This window comes from Sus scrofa, chromosome 1 (genome assembly GCF_054392235.1).
Source record: "Sus scrofa isolate SSC_HxYL_T2T_F1_AM1 chromosome 1, Sscrofa_HxYL_maternal_Yorkshire_Landrace_v2.0, whole genome shotgun sequence".
Taxonomy (NCBI): Eukaryota; Metazoa; Chordata; class Mammalia; order Artiodactyla; family Suidae; genus Sus; species Sus scrofa.
Genome location: NC_139383.1, coordinates 158,613,139 through 158,631,404, shown reverse-complemented (window position 1 = coordinate 158,631,404; position 18,266 = coordinate 158,613,139). Strand labels below are relative to the sequence as shown.

Genomic DNA, 18,266 nt, shown 5'->3' with positions numbered 1-18,266 from the left:
GGAAGAAAAAGAAGAAGAGGGAGAGTTAAAGCTGGTGGAAGTTCTGTGGCTGACGTGTGGTGCCCCCTCTAGGGCAGGAGCGGGCAACATGTCCTTTGAAGGCTGGGGTAACATGTATGTTAAGCCCTGTGAGTCTGTGCTGCAACTACTGCACCCCCATTACACCGCTACAGTGCCTTGTCCCCTCCATAGCGGACATGAACATAAAAGAGTGTGGCTGTGTTCCAGTAAAACTTTATTCACAAGAGCGGGCAGCAGGCCAGCTCCTGGCAGAGGGCCTTGTCCGTGCCCTTGGTGGTGCCAGAGACTGAGCTCGGAGTTGGGTTCTGCAGAGAAGAGCCCACAGGTCTTCCGTGAGGGGTGGGATGGGGAAGAATTGGGTGAGGAGTTGTTGGTCCACAAGTTGAACGAGCAGGACTGGGGGTTCCTGTGAACCAGCCTGTTTTCAGGGTTAGCCTTTGACATCCTTGCCGAGGTAGACACTAAGGATTTCACACGCCAAGGGCTTCCTGTCAGCTTCCCATTCAGCAGCCGATGTTGAAATTTTTTCCACTTATCAAGACAAGGACCTTCATTCACTTACTTTCCATCTCCCAGCTGTATCATCACTTTATTGTTTCTGTTTGCTTTGTTCTCATGAGTTTATAACTTTTTCCCCTTTATGGTCATTTTGGTAGGACTTGAGGAGGAGGCTGCCAAAGCATCATGTGTTTTGCATGTTGACAGAGGCCCTGGGGAGAATGGGGTTGGGGGAGGAGACATTTCAAAAGAAAAGAAAACAAAATGGGAAAGAAAAGAGGGCAGAGGCCAGGAAGGAAAACATTTGCTTTTGGTTTTCCCCCCCTAAACAGAGAAATGAAACATTGAAGCCTCTCTTAAGTTAACCTTCATTCTCCTTCCATTTTTTGAAAAAAGTAAGAAATAAGATAATAAACAGCATTGAGAAATATATTTTGCATTACAGATGGGGGCTGACATATACAGAGAGGTTTCTCTAACTCACTCTCTCCATGTTTGCGCTCAGAGAAAGCCAAAAAACTTGAACCACACGCAACATGTGACCTGCGGAGACCATTGCTTCTGACAGTAGTTCTGTTTCTGACAATATCGCAGTCTCCTTTTTTTTTTTTTCCCCTTCTTCCCCGTGAAATGCTCCAGCAGGAATCGCGCTGAGATGGGATGCAAAGTAAGCCTGGCTTGCGAATGACATAAGCGTGGGTCACTGCAATCATCTGCAAGGTGGCCTTATTATTCCGGCTGTTCCGAGGGAACACAGTGGTTTCCTCTGAAAGGTTCCCAAATCAGGATTTAATGTCATGATGACTAATTTTATACAGTTAAAATGCCATGGGGGCTCTTTCAGAGTTCAATAATTGAGTTTCAAAGTTCTGCTCTTTAGAGAAAGAAGAAAAAATACTCACGTTCTAGAAACCAAAGCGCAGCATCACATCACCCCCCACGTCTTCCTTTCACCCGTCACACATGTGCATACACACACATACACACACGCAGGCTTGTACAAAGTTCTGCTACCTGACGTGTCGGCAAACAAACTTAAGGTGTCAGTGTGTCTGAAACTGGCTGTGGAGGAAAACTGCAGCCGGGAGCTGGAAACCCAACTTCCTGAGGTGAGGTGATGAGGGTGGAGGAGGTGGGCAGCCCGGTGGGAGCTGCCTGCTGTGTCCTCCTGGCTCCTGGTGCCATGCCTGATCAGGGTCCCTCATTGTCAGGGGTGTCAGCAGGCTGTTTTCGGGGCGGGAGATGGGGGAGGGTGAAGGCAGGGACAAGCTCATTCAGGCTTCAAGCCCAAACCCACCCGCTTGTTATCAGATGTGATCACTGAAAACGAGCTCCGCAGCTTGCTTGAGGTCACCCTAGAAAGCAGTGGAGCAAGGCCCCAAGCCCAGCAGGGTGGCTTTTGGCCCCCAGAGGACCCTAGTGACAGCCCCAGGCGGAAAGGCAGGGGACCACCATGCTTGACTTCCTCTAGGGCAGACGAAGGAGGATGCAGGACTGCAGAGGATCCCAAGTGGGGCACCTGATGGCCCCGCAACGTGGAGGCCCCCAGGGACGCAGCCTGCTCACAGGCCCTCCGTCTGTGCAGCTAAGCAGCGGCATCTTTGTTGACACACACATTGCGGATCTGTGGCCCCACCTGCACGGTGGGAGGCTGGGCTGGATCACCTCTGAGATCCCTGTTGGCTTAAGCTTCTGTAACTCACATGCTTATCATCTTTGGACTTTGTTGTGATCTATTGCTCTTTTAAATTATTTTCTATGAAAAACGATACAGACTTTGGGGAGTTCCTGTCATGGCTCAGCAGTAAGGAACCCAACTAGTTTCCACGGGGATTGTGGGTTTGATCCCTGGCCTCTCTCAGTGGGTTAAGGATCTGGTGTTGCCATGAGCTGTGGTGTAGATCACAGACACAGCTCAGATCCTGCGTTGCTGTAGCTTTGGTGTAGGCTGGCAGCTATAGCTCCAATTCAGTCCCTAGCCTGAGAACTTCCATATGCCACAGGCACAGCCCTAAAAAAGAAAAAAAAAGAAGAAAAAAAAAAAAAAAAGAAAAGAACACAGGCTTTTTTAAAGAGAGAAAATGCAGTCAGATCTCAGGTTATAGAAGTTACAGAAAGTTTTCTACCTGGGCTTCGTTAATATACCAAATAGTCAAATATTAGATCCTTATCAGATATGTGACTTGCACATACTTCTCCCATTCTCTAGGTTGGTTTCTCATTTCCTTGGTATTGTCCTTTGATGCACAAATGTTTTAATTTTGGCTGGGTCCAGTTTATATGTTGTTTTCTTTTGTTGCTGATGCTTTTGGTTTCATAGCTAAGAATCTGTTGGGATTCTGACAGGGACCGCATTGAATATCCCGTCACTCTAGTGGTGTTGACATCAGAACATATCTTGACAGTTGTAAGGCTTTCAGTCCCCCTGCTTTTTGCAACACTGGTAAATCCTTTTTACTCAGATTTCAGTGCTTGCCTGTCTTCTGTTTTAACTCTTTGCATAGTCCTCACTGCCATGCAGTACTTCCCTTCCTTACTTGCATTTCCAGCTGCTTCTGCCCTGTCCTTGTCCATTAGAATGAAAGCTCCCTGATAGCTGGGCTGTGCCTGTTTGCTCGCTGCTTCATCTTGGCATCTGGAATCATGCCAGCACCTGGAAGGTCTGGAAGAAATATTCATAATGATGAATGAATGAGTGAACAAATGAAAACTGGCTGGGCAAACAGAGCAGGTTTGCCAGGGAGTGAAGCTGGAGTGTTACTCTCTCCTGTGGAAGTGACAGCAGTGGGGCCTTGAGCTCCTGACATGCAAATGCTCTGCAGACAAACTTTCTCTCCTACAGCCCTGAGCTTGCTGAATGGGTTCACCTTCAAGCATTAGCTGTAAGAAAGCAGGCAGAACTGAGATCTGTGGTTGTTAAGAATTCCTGAAAGGCACCTGATCGTTCTTGCATTTACATTTCCTTCCATTTTGTTCTAAATTGTGTTTTAGCCATCAATCTGTTGATGCTACTAAAAGCCGAATGAAGCGAAAGGTCTGTTTCTTCCTTACTCTAGAGTCCCTGTGGGAAGATGAGCTGCTTGAATCAAGAGGTTGTAACCAGAGCTCCTTGCCCTCCAGCATGGCCTCACCCGGCTGCCTGCACAGAGTCCACCTGGTCTTCCACCCATTGGCATTGGTACCAAATGCCTGTCTCCATGCTGTTCCTCCTCTCACTGATGCCTCATGGGGCAGGGACAGAGCATCCCAGACCGCCCCCTAGTCAGGTAGGTGTTGTGTCACACAGGACGTGGGCAACAACAGCACAGGCCACAGAAGGCCTGGTGATGGAGCCAGAGTGCAACTGAGACCAATGTTTCAGGGGTCTTTGAACCTGGACCAGATCTTCCCACACAGAGCAGAGGATCTCAGCTGCTCACGTGTGAGCACAAAGCAGAGGCACAAAAGGCAGAGGAGCAGGTGAGGTGCCTGTTTTGAGCTCCAGAACAGAAGCCGCCTCCAAAGTGCAGGAGTCTTACAAGAAGGAAGAAACAGGCACGTGCCCCAGACCCCTTTGGGAGCCCTGCAAACCCCCGAGAGTGATTCGGGTGGATGGCAGTTTCAGATCCTCTCTGCTCTTGTTTACTCTTGCTTGGAAGATAAGATAAAATGTACAAGTATACAAATAGGTCCAGAGTCAGAAAGGTGCTGGAACACATGGGTACCTGCGGAACCCAATTTTGTGGTGGCCACAGAGAGCTGGGCGTTCCTGGAGTTGGAGGGTCTGAACAGCAGCAATAGACCTGTTGAGGGCAGGTTGGGTGCTGTTTAGACTCTCAGGTTCGTGTTCGGCTGCGTTCCCAGGTCCGCCCCCAGCATACTGATTACTGTGCCTCTGCGCTGCTGGCACCCCGGCACTGGCAGAATGGCTCCCCACTGCCTGCTTCCATGGCATCCTCAGCCCTACCCACCCCTTGGGGGTCTTCTCCAGAGAGATCATGTCTCTTGGGACTGGATTCAAATAATCAGAGAAAACCATTTTCTTTACTGTCTTGTTCCATTACACAGTCAATATAAGAAGGAGACATGAGATGGAGAGGCTATTTTGACCCGAGGGGAAAAGGAACTGCCCATAGTGACTAATTCCATTCCTGGCAGCCAACAGGTGTCCCTGGCAGCCAATGGGTGCCCCTTTTAAAAATGTGGTCCTGTCTCCATGGCAGCAACAGTGTGCAATATCTTCCCTGTCTATAAACACGCCTTGGGTTTATTTGAAAAATAACAAATATCTCTTTATTTGGTTTAACCAAATATCTCTTTAATAAGATGTTATAGACTGATTTGGGTAGAAATGAAAATGCATGGCTTTCTCTTTAAAGGGGGTCATGTGTTGACCCCCAGGGAGGCCGAGCATCTACCCCGAGCATCTGCCCTTGCCTTTCTCTCCTGTTCTTCTCTGTGCTCCGTCGACCCACCTGTCCTGTTGACCTTGGGCCTCCTTTGATTGTTAACAAGTGGAGACTCCAGTTAAACATCATGTGGGCAAAGACGCCTTTGCAGGATCTTTCTATAGGCACTAACTATGACTTGGGAGGATTCATGATTCATTGACTTGAACCCAGTGCACAAATTGTTCTTTTCTGGATGTATAACTGGAACATTGTCCTCAAACTCCAAGAGGAAAATGCTTCTGATATAAAGATGGAAATGAGAAATGGGCTTCTAACCAGAACATCATGAGAGCTCGTGCTGCACGTGGATCTGGACACAATGGGAGCCTTTCACTCTGCAGGGCAGTCGAAATGTCAAATAATTCTTGAAGCATAATGTGTGGCTTGTTAATCCCTGCCAACGTCTTATTGCTCTTTGTGTGCTGAAGAAGTTGCGATTGGAGCAGAGTGACAGTGAGAAGGGACATTTGTCAAGACCTCCCCCCACATTTGCCCCACAGCACCCAGAGCCTGCCGGGCACGGACGCCCCCGCCCAGCATCCTCCAGCAGTGAGAGATGCTCCACCAAGTTCACAATCAGAGACGGTGAAGTGCTTTGAACGAGTTACTGATGAATCACTATAGTGATGTCCTCTTGATTAATATTTAAAATACTCATCCAGATCAATAAGAAGGCAGCCCACTGAGTCTACTCCAACAGAAGAATGCACAGAGATCTCAGCAAGTATTCACAGGAGAAAAATGGAAAAGGACAGTGAACAAATGGAAAAAGCCCAGCCCCACAGGTTGCTAAAGAAACGTGAAACAAAAACATGGCAATGCTCACCTTTGCGGGCTGTGCAAGATGGCAAGAATTTTTCTCCCCTAAATGGTCATGCTTTGCGTTTCTGAAGATGTTGGAGGCAGCACAGGGCTGTGCTACTGCTGGGCACATTATGTGGGCTGTGCTTTCTGCTGAGAGATTCACACTCATCTGTGCAGAGCCTGGCTCCGCGTAGTCTCATCCACCTCACTCTCACCCTTGGCCGACACATGAGCAAGGGTGAGAAGCACATTTACCTATCACTGTGCTTTCCAGGAGGTGAAAGCTGAGAAATAACCCAGAGGCCAGGCCAGGACTCCCAAAGGTTGCAGGCACCTTAGTCTCTCCCCGCTTCTGCCCACAGGAGTGAGACTCAGTTGTGTTTATAGTTATTTTTTTCCTTACTGGATTTGTGTGCACCAAACTGAATGAATCATTATCCTGGATTCATGTGTGGTGCTTTTATAAGCTTGTGCCTTTGTAAAAATATCGTGAGCACTTATAAGCCGACCACTGAACATGAATGAATGCTTGAACTTGGCAGTGACTGTATCTGTGTGAGTCCCTCCCTGCCGACCAAGGTCCTGCCGCCTCCTGGCTGGCCTGACCTGTTTCTTCTTCCTGTGCTCCTCTTTACATCACATCACATCACATTATCCTATATATGTACAAATATGTGTTCCAGGAAGATCTCTAACTTGGCGAAAAGAGCATCGTGCTCATGACATCTTTGACGCTTGTTTTACTCCCTGAATATTTGCCATGGGAACCCATCTGTATTCTTGTATGTGGCTATAATGTCTTCGTCTTCACTGCTTCTATTTTCTTTTTTGAAATTTTATTTCTGTTTTTTTTTTTTTTTTTTTTTTTTATGGCTGCATCCATGGCATATGGAAGTTCCCAGGCCAGGAACTGAATCTGAGCTGCAGCTGCCAAGAACTTTGCCATGGCTGTGGCACATCAGATCCTTTAACCTACTGTGCAAGAATGGGGATCAAACCTGCACCTCTGCGGGAACCCAAGCCGCTTCAGTTGGATTCTTAACCCACTGCTCCATAGCAGGAAATCCTCTATTTTATTATATCATGATTTATTAATCCACATTCCTATGAATGAGAATGTGAAATGTTCCCAAGTTTTTGCTCCTGAGAGCAAACACAACAATCCTATCTACATCTGCTGATGTACTTGCAGTTTCTCTCTATGGCATTTGTTTCCTGGGACTTTGTTTGTGATCAAAACAAACTGGACAGTACAGAACACCAGCCGGTCAATCCCTCCCAGTCGGAGGTGGGAGGTTGGAATCCAGGTGTTGGTGGGCAGGGCTGTGTTCTGCGGGAAGGAGCCTTCTGTGTCTCTCACAGCTTCTGTAGATCCCCATGATCTGGGATTCCATGTACATAAAGAACATTTTCTAGATGACAACATTTTAGACGTGGCTTTCAGGGATTAGAGACGAGGATGGGGAAGGCAGGTGGGCTGCAAAAGGGACACTTGTGGTGTCCACATCATCTAGACTGGCCGTGGTGAACACGTGAGCTCTAAAAGGGATGAAATCAGCTGGAACTCAGCACACACACAAACCAGTGTTAGGAAGATGGGGGAGTCGGAGTCATTGCTGCATTGCATATCCTCCTTGTGACTGTTGTGCCATCCTTGGGCAAAATGTTAGCATTCAGGATTAAAAAGTGAATTTATTTCCCCCGTGTGTGTTTTTCTTTTCGGAAGAACTGTTCACCATTAATACTAAATAAGTAAGCAAAGAAATATATAAGTAAATCTGCCACCCCTCCCACCTGGGGCCTCTGCACAGACTTGCTCGTTAAACAGCATCTGGAACAGAAATCGGTGCTTGGCGTGTGGAGTGCCTGCCGTGACTTTTAATTAGAGACTCATACTCAAAAGCACTGCCTGTGTTCCTCTGCCTGCACCATCTTGGTCTGTGCAGTGTTTCTCTTTCCAGTAGCAGTGGCATGCCTAGCACTGTCCCTCAGGGACAGCCACTCCCTTGAATGAGGCCTCCTCAGCACCCCTCAATTTCAAGTAGGTGCCATTGTACCCACCAATTCTGGGGACAAGCTGATGTTTTCAGCAGTCCTAAATGGATGTAAACTTCGTTACGTGGACAAGAAGATTTCCTTTTGGTGCTCATAAGCCACTGTGACTTCATTCTTTCCTCTTTGCTTTGCACATGTTACACCAGCCTGATCTGAGGCCAGAAGGAGCCTGTGCAAGGCCTGTGCTGGTTCTGGTTGTTCAGGTCTGAAGTCTCTGGGGTGCTCGGCCTGCCCAACTGCGTCCTAAATGTCGTGTTTGCATGATGCAGTGCAGAAACATGCAGGCCTTCTCAGTGTGCGCAGAGCAGAGCCTGACGGGCTGTGAAAGTCCTGAGCCCAAGGTGGGAGATGGTCCAGGTGAGGAGGCCTTGAGGGGTGGAGGATGGGTTCCACAGTCTGGCCTGATGCTGGCCCAGGCAGCTCAGGCCCAGGACAAGGCTCAGTCAGACTGAGAAGGAGAGCTTACCTCGAGGGAGCATTTTCTGCAGATTGTCACCTTAGTTGTCTTACCTGCGCGAGTGTGAACTGTGTGCACAGTGGAGCCCAAGTGGCTCTCCAACCCTCTCACATCCCGCAGAGCTAGTAAGTGCTGAGCCCCACGCAGACGGTGAGTGATGGTGAGTGACATGTTCTGGGATGTTTCCTGAAGGCTGAGTGGCCCTTGGCAACGCCCAAGCCAAGTTGATGCCCCCACTGACCCTGAATCTCCGCTCCTGCAGCCACCTCTTTTCTCCCCGTCTCAGCCTTTCTGCAGCCAGTGCCGCTTGTCCAGGCAGGTGGTTCTGAGAAGTGTTTCATGAGGCTCCTCAAAAGGCCTCCAGGAGTGTCCATGTAGCCACAACTGGAGAAATGTCCTCGTGTTGGCCTCGTTACCCTGTTTCTGCTCGCTGGGGTTACAGTCCCAAATATACCTCCTGCAGACTTCATTGCAGGCTCTCCTTTTGGTTGAACCAGGCATAGACCCCTCTACTCCCCAAATGCTCGTAATATAGGAAACAAAGTCCCGATAGGGCTCCTCTTGTGTATCATTGATCAAGGAAAACCCATTCTCTCATTAGCCTTCCAAGGTCTCATTTGGAATTTCAAGGCTTTAAAAGGTTATGTCCCTCACCTAATTTTTTTTTTTTTTTTTTTTTTTTGTCTTTTTGCCATTTCTTGGTCCGCTCCTGCGGCATATGGAGGTTCCCAGGCTAGGGGTCGAATCAGAGCTGGAGCCACCAGCCTATGCCAGAGCCACAGCAACGCGGGATCCGAGCCGCGTCTGCAACCTACACCACAGCTCACGGCAACGCCGGATCGTTAACCCACTGAGCAAGGGCAGGCACCGAACCCGAAACCTCATGGTTCCTAGTCAGACTCGTTAACCACTGCGCCACGACGGGAACTCCCCTCACCTAATTTTTTAACCTTCTCCTTTTACTTCCAAAGAAATCGTCAGTCTCTGAAAGGATGAGGTCCTTAGGAGAGATGAGTTCATAGCATAAACTTCTGATGGAGGGATGGGAATGAGAAGGAAGGAAGACTTAAAGGCAGGTGAGAGGCCTCCAGAAAGTGGGGAGGGGTGAGCAGGGGCCAGGTAGACATTCTGCATGGAAACCAATATGGCACCACCGAACCCAGATGCTTAGGAAGCGGCCTGTTAGGCGTAACAAGGGCCGAACTTTACTGTAGCTGTCTGTGTGCTCGAGGCTTTGGGGGACATCTCACACACTATTAAAATTCACAACCTCTGAGGGAGGCAGGTGAGAAACAAACCAAGGGTGATCCTTCAGCCCGTTGGCTTTTCCAACACCCAGTGCTGGTGGGTCTGACTCTGGAGGCTGGGCTTTGATGAACCATGGGCTGTGACGGTACTTGTCTAAAGTAATGGCTGTTGTCTCATTCTAGACTAAAGCTGTCCATCATGTTTTATTCTTATTCACTTCTGATGCTAAATGTGTTTAGCCTGACACTAACACCCCACATGCCCCTCACTCGCTTGTCACCATCACCCTGATGGGCTTGTGATGTTTACCTACAACTCTGTGGTTTATTTCAGATCTTAGCTGAGGGTCATGCAAAAGCTTCAGTTTCCTTCCTCTTGTAACGAAATGTCAGCCATCTTCTTCGGCTTTTGCAGACTTTTTAATGTAGCAATTTCCTGTCTCTTAAAGGTAAGCTTCAGAAATCATTGAATCATGAAAGTGTTAGAACTAGAGAAAACGTTAGCAATCACGTACTTTTTGTTACCAAACTGAGCCTCAGAGATGTTAAAGGACTTACACCGCAGGTGACTGTAAATCACTGTAAAACTCTGGCCTCCTGTCTCCCATTCAGTGGTCTCACCATACAGAATATCTCATGGAAAGATCTGGTGTACAATAGAAAGTTACATTGTCTTTGCTATATACATCCCTGAAAGTTAAAATTCACTTTTGGTACAGGCTGTGTCTAAAATTATGTTATTAACAAACTCTTCCTCTGGGATCCACAGGCATTGTTATTGTCAGCTGAAAGAAAAAACGCACAGCCTAAAGAGCTTGAGTAAAGTTTTATTCAGGGTCTTTCTGAGGACTGTAGCCTGGAGACAGCCTCTCAGGAGCTCTGGGGAAACAGCTCAGCAGAAGTTGGGGGAGAAGCCAGGTTACATGTGCTTTTTGGTGAGAGGACCTGTGCCATCAGTTATATACCTGGGTAAGAGGTTACTGCTGGTCACAAGGGAGAGACATCGTAGGTTAATGATTTTTGTGCTTTTTTCTATATGGGAAGATGCAGGCATCTGGGTTCATTAAAACTCTTCCTGGAGTTCCCGTCGTGGCTCAGTGGTTAATGAATCCGACTAGGAACCATGAGGTTGCGGGTTCAATCCCTGGCCTCACTCAGTGGGTTAAGGATCCGGCGTTGCTGTGGCTATGGCATGGCTGTGGCGGGGGCTACAGCTCTGGTTAGACCCCTAGCCTGGGAACCTCCATATGCTGTGGGTGCGGCCCTAGAAAGACAAAAAAAGACAAAAAAAACCCCGCTGAAACCCAAAAAACAAAACAAAACTCTTCCTGAAGGATACCCCATTGTGGTTCACAGGGTTAAGAACTTGACATAGTGTTGGTGTGGATGTGGGTTTGATCCCTGGCCTCACTCACTGGACTAAGGGTCCGGCGTTGTCACAAGCATAGGTCACAGATGTGGCTCAGATCCCTCATTGCTGTGGCTGTGGTGTAGGTCTCAGCTACAGCTCTGGTGAGACCCCTCGCCTGGGAACTTCCATATGCTGCAGGTGCGGCCCTAAAAAAAAAAGAAAAAAATTCTTCCCGAAATACACAGCTACCTACCTAAGGGGTCTGCTCATCGAAAGCACAGGCATCCTGATACCTTCCTCATGCCTCTGTCTGAAGCACAGGACACTGTCAGCCTGAGACTGTAGCGGGTTAATCCTTACAGAACTTGGTGATGCGCAGAGCTCTTTGTTCTTTGCTGACATTGTGTGTGTCATGCAGGTTAAGATCCTATGGAAGGAATGTGTGTGTCCCTCTGAAACTCTGGTGTTGGGACCTAAGCCCCAGTGGGATAGGGTGAGGAGGTGGGGCCTGTTGGAGGTGATGAGGTCAGGAAAGTGGGGCCCTCATGACGGGATTAGTGCCCTGGCAGACAGGACCCAGAGGGCCCCTTGTCCCTTCTTCCACGTGCGGACATAGCGAGATGTGGGGCCATCTGCAGCTCAGAGGAGAACTTCACCGGACCCCAGCCTTGCTGGCACCTGACCTTAGACTCCCAGCCTCCAGAGCTGTGAGAAATTCATTTCCTTTGTTTATGAGACATGCAGCCTCTGGCACTTTGTTACATCAGCCTGAATGGACTAAGGTATTAAAAAAAAAAACTAGGGGAGTTCCCGTCGTGGCGCAGTGGTTAACGAATCCAACTAGGAACCGTGAAGTTGTGGGTTCGGTCCCTGCCCTTGCTCAGTGGGTTAACGATCCGGCGTTGCCGTGAGCTCTGGTGTAGGTTGCAGACGCGGCTCGGATCCCGTGTTGCTGTGGCTCTGGCGTAGGCCGGTGGCTACAGCTCCGATTCGACCCCTAGCCTGGGAACCTCCATATGCCGCGGGAGCGGCCCAAGAAATAGCAACAACAACAACAACAACAACAACAACAAAAAAAGACAAAAAAAAAAAAAAAAACTAGGAAATACATTTAAATTTGCACGCAGGTGAGTTCCCAGGCAAACGGTGCTGAATGAATGTTGGTGTACATTAAGCCTCTTGCAACGTGGGTCATGATAGTCCACCTATTTGAAAGGAGACACATCTAATTGAAGCTGCAGCCTAGGAAAAGTGAGCTTCTGTGGATGCTATTAAGGTTGCTTAGCTTTAATCACATGTCCACAGGAATGATTCTATAATTGCTCTTATTTCATTTTAATTGGGAGATTTAAGTAATATACCCTAAATGTTGTATGCATACAACAGATGGTATAGGAAATTATTTTAGGAGACACCCCAACAAATACATTTTATTTAAATATCTTTAGAGAGTTCCCTGGTAGTCTAGTGTTTAGGACTTGGAACTTTTACTGTTGCGGCCCAGCTTCAATCCCCGGTCTGGGAACTGAGATCCTACATCAAGCATCTGCATGGTGTAGCAAAAAAAAATAAAAATAAAAAAAATTTTTAAATCTCTATTTCATATGTATTAAAATGTACTGCAAAACGCATATTGATTAAAAAAAAAAAAAACCAACAACTGGTACCTGACATACTCAGAGTTAAAACTCAACAAGAAAACCATACCATTTTTAAAATAAGCAAAGATCTGAATAGCTACCTCACCAAAGAAGATATGCAGATAGAAAGTAAGCATATGAAAAGATGCTCTAAATAGTATGTCACTAGAGAATTGCCAATCAGAACAGCAATGAGACAGCACTACACATTAGAATGGCCAGAATCCTGAACACTGACAACGCCAAATGCTGATGAGGATGTGGAACAACAGGAATGCACATTTATTGCTGGGTAGGGATGCAAAATGGTGCAGCCACTTGGGAAACAGCTTGGCTGCTTCTTATAAAACTAACCACAGTCTTATCATGTGATCCAGCAAGCACACTCCTTGGTATTTACCCAAAGGAGTTGAAAACTGAGGTCCACACAAGAATCTGCATTGATGTTTATAGCAGCTTTATTCATAATTGCCAAAACTTGGAAACAAGCAAGATGTCCTTCAGTAGGTGCATGGATAAACTATGGCCCATCCAGATAATGGAATATTATTCAACAATAAAAAGAAATGAATTAGCAGAGTTCCTGCTGTGGCACAGTGGGTTAAGAATCCAATTGCAGTGGCTTGGGTCACTGTGGAGGCACAGGTTCGATCCCCAGCCCAGCACAGTGGGTTAAGGTATCTGGTCTGGCTTAAGTGGCAGCTGCAGCTTGGGAACTTCCATATGCTGTGGGTGCAGCCAGGAAAAAAAAAAGAGGACAGAAATGAGTTAGCAAGCTGCAAAAAAAGACATGGAGAAATCTTAAATGCACATTGCTCACTGAAAGAATCCAGTCTGAAAAGGATGCATACTGTATGATTCTGACCATGACATTCTGGGAAAGGCAATATAGAGACAGTAAAAAGTGGATGGCAGGGGTTCAAGATTTGCGGGAGGGGGAGCAGGGAAAGGGGCAAATAGGTAGGACACAGAAATTTTCGGGGCAGTGAAACTGTTCTCTATGATGCTATAATGGCGGATACATGACAGGCATTTGTCAAAATTCATAGAACTGTACAAAAATTAACCTTGATGTAAAGTATGAAATTTAATTAATACTAATGTATTAATGTTGGTTCCTTAATTGTAACAAATGTAACCTGCCAAGGGAAGGTGTAATTAGTAGGAGAAACTGTACATTGTGGGGAAAGGCGACCTGGAAGTCCCTGTACCAGCTGCTCAATTCTTCTGAAAATGTAAAACTGTAGGGGAAAAACCTCTATTAATTAAAAAACCCTTTGGAGTTCCTGTCGTGGCGCAGTGGCTAACGAATACTAGGAACTGTGAGGTTGCGGGTTCCATTCCTGGCCTTGCTCAGTGGGTTAAGGATCCGGCGTTGCCATGAGCTGTGGTGTATGTAGGTCGCAGATGCAGCTTGGCTCTGGTGTTGCTGTGGCTGTGGTGTAGGCTGGTGGCTACAGCTCAGATTAGACCCCTACCCTGAGAACCTCCATATGCTGGGGAAAAGGCCCTAGAAAAGGCAGAAAGACAAAAAAAAAAGAAAAAGAAAAAGAAAGAAAACCTCAGAGTTGTCGCTCAATAAATAAATGTCACCTGTTTTTATTATGAGCGGCCAGTACGTGCCAGTCACCGCCTGAGCACTGGGGGTCAGGCCTGTATCAGAAACGGCCAGGGTCTGGCGCTGCTCCTGAGAAAGTGTGTATGGAGAGATCTGCCACCAGGTGGCGCTCCCCCCACCCCGACTCTAAGTGTCTGTTTTTGTCTTTCATTTTTTCTTCATTTCCTCCATTCTGTTCCTGTCTTTTCCTTCTCCCTTTTCTGTGTGTTCACTGTCTCCCCTGGATCCATCACAGGAGATAGAACTCAGCCCTGCTCTCTCCTTGAGTGGGGTTCCACCTTGGCCAGGGGTGGGGAGGGCCCAGGCGTGTTGACTAGTGAGCACCCAGGGCCACACGTGGTAGCCTTTGCAGTCGTGGCTCCGCGGAAAAGTCATGCTGACCGGCCAGAGCGCTGGGTGAGCGGTGAGGCTGCTCTGGAAGGAGGCTGCTGTCCTGGGGCTCCCACTCGCATCTTTCTCGCCCGGTTCCTTGCCCCGTTGCTCCCTGCAGTTGGGCCTGGCACCCCCCCTCCCCCCCCCCGCCATGTGATGAATCATCAGAAAACCGACCTCACTGAGACGGGATCTTGCTTGTGGCCCCTCACCCCCGCCCTGGCGGGAGCAGGCACCCCCAGACCACCCTCAGTCCCACCGGCCTTGCTGCCTGCAAGTCTCCCCACCTGGGGGCAGGATTAAAAAATACAGTCTAGGAGTTCCCGTCGTAGCGCAGTGGTTAATGATTCCAACTAGGAACCATGAGGTTGCGGGTTCGGTCCCTGCACTTGCTCAGTGGGTTCGGTCCCTGCACTTGCTCAGTGGGTTAACGATCCGGCGTTGCCCTGAGCTGTGGTGTAGGTCGCTGACGCGGCTCAGATCCCCCGTTGCTGTGGCTCTGGTGTAGGCCAGCAGCTACAGCTCCAATTTGACCCCTAGCCTGGGAACCTCCATATGCCGCGGGAGCAGCCCAAGAAATGGCAAAAAGACAAAAAAAAAAAAAAAAAAAAATACAGTCTAGTAGGGAAAACAGACACTGAGCTAACAGACGACATGAAAATGTGTGAGCGATTTGGCTACAGACAGGAGACGCCTCATGCAGGTTGGGTCTGAAGGCCAAGCTGGACCCAACAGAGGGAGGGGGATCAGCAGGCCCAGAGAGCCATCCATGTCACCACCATTCCGGGGACACAGAGTCAGGAGGCTGCGGAGGGATCTCCAGGGCAATGAAAAGGATCATGATAAACAACTTGTATTCTCCTTGGGAGGAGGAAAAAGCCGATCCACAAAATTGCATTAAAATTAAAACATGAATTTCTCAAGTGACAAACCAAAATAATAGGCCACAGAATGGAGAAGACATTTGGAACACATTTATCTGATAAAACATTAGTAATAAGAATATATAAAGAATTACCATAAATCGTGGAGTTCCCTGGTAGTGCAGCAGGTTAAGGATCCTGAATTGTCTCTGCCGTGGCTTGGGTTCCATCCCTGGCCGGGGAACTTCCTCATGCTGTGTGCTGTGGGCACAGCCAAAAAAAAAAAAAAAAAAAAAATTGCTGTAGATCAGTTAAAAAATAAGCCTAATGTTTAAAACAGGCAAAAATCAGAAGAGGCAAATCAGTGAAGAGGAAAAATAAATGAAGAAGAATTCAACCTCACTAGAAATTAGGACAACTCCTTAAGACCGCACAGGCTGACAAAAACTAAGGTGGTGCTGACCAGAAGGTGATGGGGGTATAGAGCACCAGGAGTCTTTGGACACTGCTGGTAAGAATGTGAAGTATTGCAATCACATTGGAAAACTGTCTTAAATCTTTGTAACTCCACTCCTTCAGCCAAGCACATCTCTTTCCACATGTATAAGAATGTTTAGAGCCATATGATTTGTGATAGCAGAAAAAAAAGAGAGAGAGAGAGAATTAGAAATAACCTAAATATCACCAACAGGAGAAGAGAGAAGAAAATTGCAATATAGTCATGAAGCAGAACTGTTTACAGCAGTGACAATGAGCAAGGTATCTATCCCAATATAGAAAAAGAAAACAAATGCACCAAAATATATACATCAGGCTGCACTTATATAAAGTAGGCAAACAATACTGCCTGCAGCTTGGAGACAGAGGCGGTGACCACATGGAGATCATCACGCTAACAGTGACATAGCCTGAGCTCTGCCTCTGTGGGCTGCTTCTTGGAGGGCGAGCTTGGGGTTGAGGGAGTGGCAGGAATGGCACAGGCAGGTCTGCTTTTGCAGCTGTGAGGGTGCTGGACACAGTCCTGGGCAGGCCCCCCTGAAGTTGTACAGAATAGAGACTGTAGGGACACAGGTCTCCAAGTGCAGTAGGCTGTGCCTGGAGCAATACTACATCCCTCTGTACAGTGTAGCTCACAGAATGTGTTTTGCCACCCATAGCGCAGGAACTGACAGGCTATCCAAGTGTTTTCGCTTAGGAGTGAAGGGTCAGGCTTACATTTTATTTATTTTACTTTATTTTATTTTATTTCATTTTATTATCTTCTGTCTTTTTAGAGCCACACTCGTGGCATATGGAGGTTACCAGGCTAGGGGTCCAATTGGAGCTATAGCCACTGGCCTATACCAGAACCATAGAAACACAGGATCCAAGCTGCATCTGTGACCTACACCACAGCTCACGGCAATGCCAGATCCTTAACCAGCTGAGCGAGGTCAGGGATTGAACCTACATCCTCATGGATACTAGTCGGGTTCATTAACCACGGAGCCACGACAGGAATGCCCAGGCTTACAGTTTAGAAAGGTAACTCTGATGACAAGACTGAAGAGGAGACAGGGAGGGGGAAGTGTGTGGAAACGGGGAGGGTAACTAAGAGGATTCAGGTTGAGGTTAGGCTCTGGCAGCAGAATGAGAAAGGAAGCCATGGAATTGAAATTAGCTGAATCTGGAGACAGGTTGCAGGGGCTGCTAGCGAGGTCATTGTCAGAGAGGGCGCAGACAACTGCAGGCCGGGAAGAAAGGATGTCTTAGGAACAGGATCGTTGGGAGGGGAGAGGAGAGTTTGGAGGGGAGGAGGGTGGGTTCAGTCTTGACTAAGAGGGCTTTGGCCTGATGCCAGGATGCAGTGTTTGGTGGTGTGGGTCCAAAGCCCCAGAGCTCAGGAGTGGGACACACCGGGAGAGTCAGGCACATGCTCCCTGAAGACGTGGGGAATGTGAGCCTCCTGCGGGAGGGAGTGGAGATGGGGACACAGAAGCTTTGAGAGGGGCTCTGCTTACAGGGCAGGGGCAGGGGGCATGGCCGAGCTGCTCGAGAGGAAGGATGGTGCAGAGTGTGGGGTGCAGAGGCTGATGGCCAAGCCCTGGGCTGGTTTGAGCAGTCTCAGGACCTGGGCCAGCCAGGGGTGAGCTGAGGGTATGACAACCACGCATGGACAATGTCTGTGTGGACAAGGCCACACGTCCCTCCTCGGCAAGGCCAGCAGATGAAGATAAAGGTGATGTGGATGCAGACAGGCCTTGTTGGTCTTAGATGGAGGGAGAAGTTGCTGGAGCAGGCCAGTGGGGTGGGGACGGATGGACTGGTCCCTCTCTTCTCTGTCACTTGGCCCTAGGGGCCCAGTTGCAGACACTGGGGCTGGCTGAGTTCAGACCGATGGGCGGGGGATGACACTGCCCTCCCTTTAATCTTCTCTGTCACTTGGCCCTAGGGGCCCATTTGCCCATTTGCAGACACTGGGGCTGGCTGAGTTCAGACCAATGGGTGGGGGGTGATACTGCCCTCCCTTTAAACGTGGCTGGCTCTTCAGGCCCCACCTCCCTAGACAGGAGCAGCAGGTATCACTGGGCAATGAACCTGGGGTCTGAGTTTGCTTGTGAGTCTTTAGTACATTTTCTTTTTCCTTATGGCCAAGAGTAAGCGTCAAACCTGTGATTGGTAGGCAAGCAGGACACCCTGAACCCTAGAAGTGTTCTGTTTCTGGGCCATCGACTCTTAACTCTTATCCGACAGACTCCCCCCCTCCCCCCCCCAAAAAAAAGTGTTTGAGCTTTTATGGTTGAGGCACGGAGCAGTGAGATCATTGAAACTGCCCAGGCCTTGGAGAGACCTAGTTCTGCTTTCCCATTTTACATACCTAGGCAGGTAAGACTCAGTTGAGATAAAACCTCTTCTTTGTTAGGGGGGGAA

At 48.3% G+C, this 18,266-nt stretch overlaps 1 long non-coding RNA gene across 4 annotated transcripts in view; it reads left to right on the top strand.

Annotated features, from left to right (window-relative positions):
* The window catches only part of LOC106509046 (uncharacterized), a 46,348-nt gene that overhangs the window by 22,618 nt on the left and 5,464 nt on the right, over positions 1–18,266 (top strand). For 2 of the 4 annotated variants that reach the window (XR_001306261.3, XR_014840846.1), the window contains exon 4: positions 3,576–7,455. The exons of 1 other annotated variant lie outside the window; for it this stretch is intronic. This is a non-coding gene — a long non-coding RNA (uncharacterized LOC106509046). Of the gene's footprint in view, positions 1–3,575; positions 7,456–18,266 lie in introns of those variants that run through there. One more of the 4 variants, XR_014840842.1, reaches the window with a different exon arrangement.